The sequence below is a fragment of the Nannospalax galili genome, unplaced genomic scaffold (genome assembly GCF_000622305.1).
Source record: "Nannospalax galili isolate Female #2095 unplaced genomic scaffold, S.galili_v1.0 scaffold284, whole genome shotgun sequence".
In the NCBI taxonomy this organism is placed as follows: domain Eukaryota; kingdom Metazoa; phylum Chordata; class Mammalia; order Rodentia; family Spalacidae; genus Nannospalax; species Nannospalax galili.
The window spans coordinates 1118583-1131246 of NW_008354281.1; positions in this window are offsets into that span (position 1 = coordinate 1118583).

The following is a 12664-nucleotide window of genomic DNA, read 5'->3' on the forward strand; positions in this document are numbered from 1 at the left end:
GAACACATTCAATAGAAACCATCCGCTTATTTGTATGAACTAGAAGTCAATCTCTCTCTCTCATCTCTCTGTGTGTTTGTGTATGTATGTGTGTACACATGTATGTGTTCTGTCTATGAGCATGAATATGCACTGTCACAGAGTGCTTGAGAAATCAGAGAACAACCTCAGGTGTTGGTTTTCATTTTCTACCTGTTTAAGATAGGGTCTCTTGTTCACTGCTGTGTGCTCAGGGCTAGCTGACCCATGAGCTTCCAATGATTCTCTTGGCCTAGCTCCCATCTCATGTTATTTGACTTTATGTGGGTTCTGGGGATCCAAACATGGTCCTCATGCCTTACCTCCTGAGCCGTTCCCCTCTTCTTTTCCATATATCAATTTTCCTGAACACCAGAGATGCCTTAGATCTCTTTCCCCAGCATATGACAGAAATTTGAATACAACTGACCCTTGGATGTCTCTTACTTCACCCAATGGAACTAAACACCAACAGCAAATGCTGCTTAGCCTTAGGCTGATGTCTCTTCTACACTGTTAACATGCACTCCAGGTTTTGGACTGTAATGATTTGATGTTGCAGCAATTACACAGATAGTCCATGGATACAAGAAAACATAGCTGTATAAAGGTTATTATTTTGAGAATAAATTTAATGTTCCAATTATTTGATCGAGTTTCTGTCAGAAATGAGCCATGTCTGCAAACATGCTTATTTCTGACTCTATTCTGCCTTAGTGGTTGAAAATAGAGCTTAGCAGAACATAACTGGAAACCTTGAGTTATTCACCCACTACTACTGAGAAGGGGTTGCTAAAAATATTTAGCTTTAAATTTTTTTTTCAGATAATCATTTGTTGCTGTAACTATTTTTACCAACAACAGGAAGTTTTAGGAGTTTTGCAACATTTTTAATGAAATTTAAAATGGTTTTATACTAATGTATCTTTAATTTTTTAAATATTTATTTAAATTTATTTTACTATTATGTGTATGAGTGTTAGTTCTGCATGTATGCAAGTGTGCCCATGTTGTGCAGACCCTGCGGAGGCCACAAGCAGGTGTCATCTCCTGGAACTGGAGTGATGGAATGTTGCTATCTACAATGTGGGTGCTGGAAACTGAACCTGGGTCCTCTGCAAGAGTGGTAAATGCTCTTAACCACCAATCCATCTTTCTAACCCTATACTAATATTTTTTGACTAAAGCAAATCCAAATCCATCATTTCTATTTTAAATATATTTTCTTTGTTAGAACTTAAAAAAACTTTGCATAAAGACATGGTTTTCCATATAAAAAATAGGAAGCATTGTGGAGTGCCTTTTTATTGATTAATGTCAGAAAGACCATCCATATATAAGCTAGCTTTAATATGTTCTAGGAAATCTACTCTATATAAGAATAGCTCAAGTGCATGACAGCTGTGAGTCATTGTATTGATATTAGTTTTCCATCTGAGGCAGTCAGTGCTGGGTTGAGTTCTATTTTGATACTGAGCAAATATTTATTGAAAAGTTGATTTTGAGTTATTATAGATTCTAGGAAGAAATTCAAGTAGTTGCTTGTCCTCTTTTCCTAGAAGAAAATGATATGTGTTAGAGAACTGTAAAACAGAGAGGCAAACACAGAGAACATTTTAGAATAGTTAAGATTTTTTAACATAAAAGTGTATTTATTAGCCGGGCGTGGTGGTGCACGCTTTTAATCCCATCACTCGGGAGGCAGAGCCAGGTGGATCTCTGTGAATTCAAGGCCAGCCTGGTCTAAGTAGTGAGTTCCAGGACAGCTGGGGCTACAGGGAGACCCTGTCTCAAAAAGACCAAAAAAAGTGCATTTATTGAAAAGTATGGATATGGAAAAATAGAGATGTTCCAGACCCAGCAGACCTCATCTCAGCCAGAAAATGGCATCCTTTCAAAAACAAAACATTACTCCAATATACTCATGAGAAAAATGTCAGAGCAGCCTAAATTGAGAGACACTGTACAAATGCCTCACCAGGATGCATCAAATTATCAAGTTCATGAAGGAAGAGAAAAGACTGAAAAACTCGAAGCACAAAAGACATGGTGTGAGGGGATGACTGAATGCAGTGCAGGACCCTGGGTTAGATCAGAACAGAAAGAAGGCACTCACAAAAAATCTGGGGACATTCAAGGAAACCTGCACTTCAATTACCAATGAGGCAAGCACAACCCTGAGTCCTTAGGAGTGGACAGGACACTTGAAGTTGGTATTTAAAGTGTGGGAATAGGTTATTCTGAATCATACAGAGTTCCTAGAACACTATCAAAATTATGCAAAAAATTGTGACCATGTCACTCACATCAAAGGACTTTTGTAAGACAGGCACTTAGACCTCTTATATTACAGTCCTGCCCTTTGACAATTATCTAGGAGTTACTAAATATGGATCTTGTCACATAGTCAAGAATTTCTTGGAAGCAATGGTATTTTAATCTTTTTTACCATCTGAATAGGAGAGCATTAATCTAAGACATGGAGAGGGGTCAGTAGGAAGGAAGTTAATAAATTTAAAATTTGAACATTATGAGTTTCTGAGATTTATGACAGCAGTCATAGGTAAGACCTGGAGTTCAAAGGATAGACCTGTCAGGTGACACAGATGATGGAGATTTGGAAAACCTCAGCTAGGAGTGTGAATCCTAGACAGTTGAAGGCAGAAAAAAAAGATTAGAATCAGGTTCCATATACTTCTTTCTCTCAACAATATTGTAAACACACATTGAAAATGCAAGCACTCATATAGACCACTAACTTTTACATCAAGCTGTAACTATTGAACCTTCTTTGACATCAGTGTTCAAATCTATAAATGACAATGCAGGTGGATTTAAAATGTGAAAATCCATCCATTCATGCAGAGGAAGAGCTTGAGATCAGCATGAGAGACCTTTCATACATTCAGCCCCAAAAGACAGAAACATTTCTTACATCAATATAGAAGAAATTCTGATGGTTTTACTGTTTGCTAATTACCAATTTATACACTATTACAATTCTATATAAAATATACCTTAGGTTTTAATTCATCCTAAAGAAGAAAGAGCCTTACAGTCACAAGTGTTCATCCTCATAGATTTCCTAGGTCTTTGTAAGAGATTTCCTTATAACACTGGAAAAGATGGGCAAAGATTTTATAACACAGGAGGATAAGGAGGAGTGCTGTGAAATGCTGTCTTTTGGATATGGCCTGGCTAATGCATTCATGAACATACAGTGGCTCTGGCAACCTGAACAAAGTCTGTATAAGCAAAAAAGTAAATAAATAAACAACTAGTTAGAAGAAGAAGGGAATCATCAGAAGTGGGAGGATAGGAGAAGGTAATGGGGGTGAATAAGATCACAATACATTATACATATATAAAACTCAAAAATATTAAAAGGTTTCCTTATAAATCTTTTCATGTTTTTATAGAGATCTTTAGGCATTGTACATTCGTCCAGATATGGGTTTGAGTATATGCACTGTACTCCTTTCAACAATCTTAAATTTGACTACATATGCTGGAGATTCTGGAAAGAGCTCTTTGAGGTCCCTCTGTTTGGTGCAGCATGAAGATCTGAGTGAGGGTCAGTTGCTGGGTTGTTGGACTCTTTCTGTAAATGATGAGACCAAGAATGACTCTAATTTTCTACCAGGTACAATTTCCTATGGTAAACAGATATGAGGAAATGGGGGTACAAAGAAAGATACAGAAGTAAAGGCAGCACATCCCAAGGATTGATCTTGATAAGACCTCAGAAATAAAAGAAAATTTGCCACAGATCAGCACATTCCAATTCTTTGGTTAGGCTGTGAGATTTGCTAACTGGTTCTACGCTGGATAGCTTCAGCTGTCAACTTGATGCTCCTAGGTAGAGGGGTCCTCTGTGGGAAGTGCCACCCCTGGGCAGGTGTCTTGTATTCTATAAGAAAGCAAGATGAGCAGGGACTAGGGGAGCAAATCAGTAATCAGTATACCAGCATGGTCTGTACTCCAGGCTCCTGCCCTGAGCTCCTGCCTTGGCTTCCCTCAGTGATGAACTGTGACCTGGGAGATGTAACATAAAATAAACCCTTTTCTACCCAAGTTGGTTTTGGTCAGTGTTTTAATCTCAATAGAAAGAAACCAAGACAGACTCCAAAAAAAACTTAACAATATCAACAAGAGATAGTTGTCTTGAGCATTTGGGAAGCAGAGCTCCAAGAAAACAAAATATTTTAGGAGCAGTATAATGTGATAAAGCAAATGGACTTGGAAAGTAATTCAACAGCAGTGCTCAGACTAAATGGAAGAAAAATATAGCCTTAGCTGGGAAATCTGATCCCAAGGCCACTGCTGATCTGACCTCCAGCTGAACACTGTGACATAACTACTGCTGTGACCCAGTGTCTGTCTCTCTATAGCTCATTTCTCCTCATCCTCACAATAACGCCCTTACTGTTTCCCTTTTTTAAAAAAGAATGACAAATATGCATATGTCCTTAGTTCCCACATTACCCATGACATCTGTTCAATATACAGACTTCCAGTCTTACAAAATTTATAAATCCTCAAAACCATTCACAGAGGTAGCTAAAACCATCTTGTTTATTCATTGCCTTGCAAGTTTTCTCTTTCTTTCCTCAGCAAACAGTAGACACCACCAATGCTGAAGGCTCACTGCTGTACCCTCAGGGTCTAGAATAATGTTTGTTATAAAGAAAGTTCCCTGCCATTACTGAATGAATATTTGATAGACTCATACCCTACTTCTTAAAAGATCATATGGCACACAGTGGCAAAGAAAGATTTGAATTAGGTTCTGTCTGATTTTAAAGATCAATCACTTGTAATAAACTTCTGTATAGATAAGTTACTAAAACACATTCAATATTAGAAATCAAAGTCAACTAATCAAAGAATCAACATCAAACAATCTTATTTAATACACAGAGCAGTTTTAACTGGCAGTTTGGTGTGAATTTTATATTTATACATTGGCTTTCTAATTTCAAAACCTGAAATGCTTAGAATATTTAAGATTTATCCTTAGTAATCAATATTTAAAAAAATTAAATTGAATATTTGTGTATTTCATAAAAAACATCTTAATCATCTTTATACCCCCTCCCCCATCCGCACCTCTGTTTGATCCCCCCACCACATTTCATGTGTTTTATCATTTATGGTAAGGCCTATTGAGTCAAGTTAGTATACCCATACGTCAGTGCAAGTTCACCCACTGGGGTCTACCCAACCTATCTAGAGTCACTCTTTTAAAGAAGATAGGCTCTCCCTCACCTTAACAGCCAATATTTAATTAAGTGCTTAATGTGTAGAAGGATAATTGTAAAGTCGGAAGTGTCTTCTATGATGTATATTATATGTTCTGAATAAGGTATGTACTCTTATTTTATATACACTACAATTGTGCACAGAGAGTTTATGTAATCACACTGTGTTGATTACAGAGATCTGAACCTTGACAATCTGTCTTCCAGTCATGCTCTTAACCATGACATTCTGCCCTTCTAAAAACCTGGCATGTTGAAAGGGCCAAAGGAAGCAGCTATGAAAGCAACATGCCATGTCTTTGCAAGGGCTAGTTTATTTTATTTTTAGTGGCTGAAAGAATCCTGGTATGGTGGATGCTTATTTAATATCTATAGAATGAATGAATGAATGAATCTGATTAGCTATTTGCCTTATTAGAAGTTGAAAAATGTAAAATAATAGAGTTCTGTGGAAAATCAAGGTGTTTGAGCTTTGACTATTGCCCTAGGAAAGTGAGAACTAAAGAGGTAAAGGTAGAAGGATGCCTCAGCAGACATGGAAAGGGGGAGAGAGAGAGGCCATAGGTTAGCCCACTGGGTCAGAAGGACAGTACTATCTCCAGTTTTACTAATAACGTGCTTCTTGATCAGCTTTTAGAATTTCTTCTAAGATGAGCTTAGTAGCCAAAGCCTCATCAACAAGTCCAGCTTGCTTTGGTTTCTTGCTCATGATGGTGACAAAAGCCTTTGAAACATAGATACTCTCATATAGACTGACAGAAACTTGCCATCCTTTGAAGGAATATGGTGTTATCTAGTTTACCATCCAAATGCACACATACAATCCTCCCATTAATAAAGAGAGTATCTGTGAGTCACTGTTTGTGACTATATCAATGGGCCATGAACAAAAAAAATGCATACCTTCAATTTGGTTTTTAAAGAAGAAAGGAAGGAATAATTATAGAAAATTATAGAGAAAATTCTTATCAATACTTTTTTATGTGGGGTCGCCCTGAAGCCCCTGGTGACCTGGAGCTCACTGTGTAGACCAGGCTGGCCTCGATCCCAGATCTTCCTGACTCTGCCTCCTAAGTACTGAGATTAAAGGCGTTCACCACCATGTCCAGCCTTCACCGATACTTTTGAGTGGTAAAAGACTATAAAGTGAGAAAGATAGTGAAAGCATTGGTACTAAAGCTATTTTGGCTAAAGTTGTAAGAAATCAATGAAGGGATTTGGCATAAGGAATAGTTGTGAGAAAAATATCTTTAATTCAGTTTGCAGAATATTGGACATTAGCCATGAAATGATATCTAGATTGAACTATCTAAAGATACTTGAAGATACTGTAGATCAGGTTTTAAACTCTTCTCATTGGAAGTGAAAGCAAGAGAAACTCTGAATTCCAGTGCTCTTTTTATTAGGCCCCAAACTGTAGCTGCAAAGAAATACTCACTTGACTCTTGCTGGGGAAAGGACCCCATGAATACAATTCATGTAGAAAACAATTCGGGGGTAAAAAAGACATGATGAAGCAATTAATATTCAAGAGCCAAAGGGAGAAGAAAAGAGGAACATTGAAAGATGAAAATAACTAATTGTGTTATGACATATATACCAGCATTAAAAAGTTGGACAAACAGAACAGAGGAAGTGGCGATCAGCTCCACAGGGGGAAGCAGGAGAGACGGTGGCAATGTTTCAACAGCAAATCTGATAATTAACATTGCATTTGAAGATGTTTTCTGTCTTGGTCCTTGGAGTAGCTCTAGTAGTGAATACCCTGCAATTAACAGAGCTTGGTATTTATGTGTGGGTCAGAAAATATGCCTGTATGTTCATATGTGTAAAACAAGTTGTATAGTGGACCAGAAACCATTCGGAAATCTAAGAATGGATTTTGAGGAAATTTATTCTTTAGTATGTCCCATTAGAAAGAAAATGAATTATTTAGTAATATATCAAGAAAGTCACTTTAAAAGAGAGAAACACGGGACTGGAGAGATGGCTCAGTGCTTAAGCACACTGATTACCTCTTGTAGAGGACCAGAGTTTGAGTCCCAACACCCACATGGTAGCTAACAATCATGCATAACTCCACTTCTAGGAGAATCCAGTACTCTCTTCTGACCTCGGCAGGCATTGTGGGACACAGGTGCACTTACATACATGCAGGCAATAAGAGTATACACTTAAAAATTAAAATAATAAAATATATTCTATCCCCCTAGAGTTAGGGATCATCTTACATTCCAAATTATTTCTTGTAGATTAAGGGATAGTCCCCAAATTACTTATGATTATGAAATGTTAATTCTAAACTTTATATGAACAAAATTTTAATAGAAACCTGAGACTTCCTGTGGAAAAGGGCAATTGTGGAATGATTTTCTTTATTAGACATTGACTTTGCAGGAGTTAGAACAATGCAATTCTGACACAAAACACAAAGAGAATATGAGTTTATAAATAGACAAACATCCATAGAAATTTATTGTATACATAGGTAGCATTGTAGACTGGGAAAAGGAAAGCCTACTTAATATTACTGGGAAAATATTAGCCATATAGGAAAAGATTGCTTAACTTTTTTTGCTTAAACACAATATAAAGAGTATAACAAAAAGAACTAACATTTCCTTTGACTACTTCCTCCAGTGCTAGCACTGTGTGTCCTCATCCCCTTTGAGGGAAAGGACAATAATTGTAGCTGAACCTTAAGTTAAATTTGAAGAGAACTATGAGACAAAGATACCACCTTTCAAGGAAGTGTTGAACTATATGTAAAATTGATGAGCAAGATTTCAAGAAGCTGCTTGCATGACTTTTATCCCTTCATTCATATCAATGGTATGAAAGTATTCAGAGCTAGACATTGTAATAAGAGGGCTTTTGGAGAAGGTTTCATTTTAGTTCAACGTAAGAGGAAAGTTGTTTCCTAAAACCCGTGAAAAGGTATTTTGAGGCTCAATACGTGACTCACGCGAAGCAAAGACTATGTGGACGGCAGTTTGAATCATTCCCGAGAAACAGAATGGCGAAGGCTTCCTGGATGCGTTGACCCTGGACACAAAAGAAGGGACTGCTTTGGGATCATGTTTTCCAGAATAAGAAATGTCTGTTTCAAATGGAACAAATATGAACTTTGACCCTGGACACAAAAGAAGGGACTGCTTTGGGATCACACAACATCATCATGTTTTCCAGAATAAGAAATGTCTGTTTCAAATGGAACAAATATGAACCATAAGCAAGAGGCTGCTTCTCTGTCTTAGAGTCTAACAGGAGAAGCAGGCCATAAACATGTTTATTTGATCTTTCATCTTATCATTTATATACTTATTTAAAACACAGTTATATCTATTATGATTAGCAGAAATGATCTGCCATTACTCTCTATTGTTATCTATAGATACTGATATTCACTGGTGAAAAGAAAAAGAAATTTGAATGTAGTGTTTTATCATGGCAAATAAGTGAAAAGTTCTCTTTATTCAGATTGACAATCAAACATTAAATGAGAATTTTAATATATATATCAATATTTTCCTTTTTATTGTTTGGTTTCCTAATTAGAGTATGGGAAAAAATGGGACATGAACTTCTGCTAAGTTTCTGCATTAGTTACTTACTGGACAGGATGTGTTCACAACAGTTCAATATCCTCACATTTTTCCATAAATTAAAAGTCATAAAAAAGAGCTTAGTCATTTGGCCTGTTGATTTGCTTTTGCTGAACTGATGTTCCTTACTTTTACTGAAATGAAGAAAAAGTAAAACTAAAGATTTCTATTAAGAGAGTTTGACACATGGATTGAATTTTCAAAAACAATTGCCTATAATATCTGTTTATTGTTTGAATTTTCTATTACTTTAAAATATTATTCAATTAATAAAAATATATTTAGATGTAATGAAACATAAATATCACATTTAATGAATAAAGTAGATGGCTTTAAGTTTCAGGGAAAAAGAATTAATAAGTGTGGACCAATACTTCCATGAAATCTGTTGTCTAGTTTCTAAGACTGGAATCAAATTGGCTCAGAAAGCTGTTCAGAAATCATATAAATAACACACTCTCACTGTTTCTGGAGAGACATCTGCATGCTGAGTCAGAGATGATAAGGTAACTGCCTAGGAGACATTTTTCCTTTCTTATAGGATCCTACATAAAGCTCTCAGTTATAAACTGTATTTCCCAGACCCCTTGCACATACGGAATTTAAGTGTAGGTTCATGAGGAAAGTTGACAATAGGAATATATACTAAGTCTGTTTAAGCAGTGGAACAAAACACTTTACACTGACTTAAACAAGAGGGATCAATTCCCCACAGTTCTGGAATCTGGGAAGCCCAAAATCAAAGTGTCAGATGATCAAGTTCCCCAGTGAAGGTCTTCTCTTGTATCAGCAAACCAACTTCTGACATCACATGGTCTTCTTCAGTTAATGGGGGAGGGGGAGAATATATACATGCACTAATCTCATTATTATGAGCTTCCTCAGATCTCTCGAAAGACCATAACTCCAAGTATCTTTACATTGCTAGTTAAGGTTTTAATGTACAAATTTGACATAAAAATTTAGTCTGTAACATAAAGATTGCCAAAACAGAAAGACAGAAGGCAGCTGGAGCTCTGGTGACTATGGGGCTGCCATGTCAAGCTCATATAACCTACCTCGAAATTCTATTACACAAGAGAAAAACATGTCTAGTAGGCATATTATTTTGGGTCTCTACTACAACAAGCAAATGCAAACACTAACTGGCAGGAACAGCATATTATATTGTTACAAAGAATCATAGAGACAAATGTCATGTTTCATCTATATATATACATATATATGAATATATAAAACTATACACACAACTTATATGTTATAATACATATGGACTATCACACAAATTTTATTTGTTCCTTGAAATTGTTAACAGTGGCTTAGCTTGATCCATCTACTGTAATATCATTGCAGAGGGATACTTGCTGTTTTAAGCTGACAGGCAGTATCCCAAGCTGTTAATCATGTCACTATTGATTTATATAGCTAGGGGTGGGGAAGAAGCAAAGAAAAATATTCTATGTGTGCGGCCCTAGGGGAGGAAATCATTTCATTTTGTTCACTGGGAAACCAAATATTGCTACTTCTTTCTTTTTTGAAATAAGGAAATTAGGAATTTCAATTTTTAATTTTGATAGGAAACAGGAAATAAAAAACACCACCGTTTAACGTAAAGAGTAATGATTAATCAAGTCTTTGGCTGGTCACACTTTATCCTGAAAGAGGAGTATTAAAACTGCATTTTTATTTTCATCTGTCAGATAGCATTTCCCTCGGATTTTATCAGTAGAATTTTTAATTAAACTCATTCAAAGCAAATGACATTAAATTAGAAAACAAAACAAAACAAAACAAAAAAACTCAAAAGAGGCATGCTTGTACATGGTGCCGTCAGGACCCTTCAGTCTTGGGAGTGTGAACATGGTTTCTGCAGATGGAAGCTTCCTGCTTAGCTGAGATCATGATTCCAACAATAATTAAAAAAATATTTTTGACTTATACTTACTTTATGACACGTGTAACTAATTTCAATGCATTTTTAGAACAAAACATGGTGAAACAGAACAGAACTACATTTATAAAGAAGGCATCAGTGATCTCATTTGGGAAGGATTTTTTCCAAAGCAAAATATTATATTATCTTCATTTTTTTAGGATGACAAGCAATGATTACATAAAAACCTAATTGTATGTGAACAACTTCTATGTTTAGCAGGGCTTGAAGGCTGGTAGGAATACATCAGGCTTGATAAGTCTTAATAAGTAATTTTCCTAGGTTAATGGGCAATAACTAGCATCCACACATGTAACTATTATACTAGCAGTTACTAATAGTAAACTACTATACTAGTAATTTAAGTAAGGATTGCTTTATTTTTAGCTTCTTAAAATAACCACCAAATGACTCCTGACAGGAAGAAGTATGCTGTGTGCTGGGTTACAACATTAGATCAAATAGGAAGGGATTTCTGCTCTCAAAAGGACATGGTAGACAGTCATATGGTCATATATTTATTACTGTATTATACTTTGAAACAAAATGCAGTTATGAGTGCAGATAATAGAAAATTGAATATATTGAGAAGCATCAGAGAAGACTTTTTTAGGGTCCACATTGAAATAAAATCTTAAGAATTACTAGCAATCAGCAAGGCAAAGAAGGGAAGAACTGAGGCCAGTATAGCTGGGTGTCACAAAACAAAGGGGAAAAAGAACCTAACATAATTTGGGGGAGATCATCTAGGTCTTTAGTTCTTACTTAGCATTTTGTTCTTTGTACTAGCAACAAAAGAAGTCCTTCAGTACTTGAAACTGCAGAGTGACACAATCAGATTGATTTTCTTTTTTTTTTTTTTTTTTTCCTTTTTTTAAACAGGGTCTCCTTTTAGCCCCAGCTGTCCTGGAACTCACTATGTAGACCAGGCTGGCCTTGAACTCACAGAGATCTGCCTGCCTCTGCCTCCCGAGTGCTGGGATTAAAGACGTGTGCCACCACACCCGGCCAGATTGATATTTTAAATGCTTACCAGAGCTATTGTGTAGTAGACTGAACAGCAACAAAATTGAATGTCCCGCGCTATCGTCTCGCCAGCAAGAACGACGTGGCACACTCAGGATCCTTCTGCAGAAAAGCTTTAATGCATCTTGAGAGGGAGAGCATAAGCTTACAGGGCGAAGACCCCGAATGTCGGAAACCCAGCCCTTATATAGGTTAGTAAGCCCGTCTTAGACGTGGCAACTCTTGATTGGTCGCAAACTCATCAGCCCATATCACGCCACGAGGTAGGCAGAGACTAGAAGGTGGAAAATTACTTCGGGCATGCGTACTGACTTATTTACTGCTCAGCATGAACCGGATGTGAGCGCCATCTTGTAATGGCGTCTGCAGGGACAGCAGGCGGCTCCCCACATAAAACACCATTGTATTGGCACAAAAACAGGCATATAGACCAATGGAATATATTAGAATACTCAAACATAAGTCCATGCAATTTCAGCAACTTGTTATTTGAAAAAGTGCCAAGAAAACACTTGGAAGAAAGACAATATCTTTAACAAATGTGACTGGCAAAATTGGATTGCCTCATGAACAAAAATGAAATTATATCCATTCCTATCATCCTGTATAGAAGTCAACTCCAAATGGATCAAATCTCAATGTGAAGTCTGAAATGATGAAAATGTTAGAAGAAAACATAGGTAGTATGCTACAAGATATAGGTACAGGAAAAGTCTTTCTAAATTGGACATCAGTCACTCGAGACTTATGACCAACAATTGACAATGGGACCTCATTAAATTAAAAGGCTTCTGTACAGCAAAGAAAACAATGGATCAAAT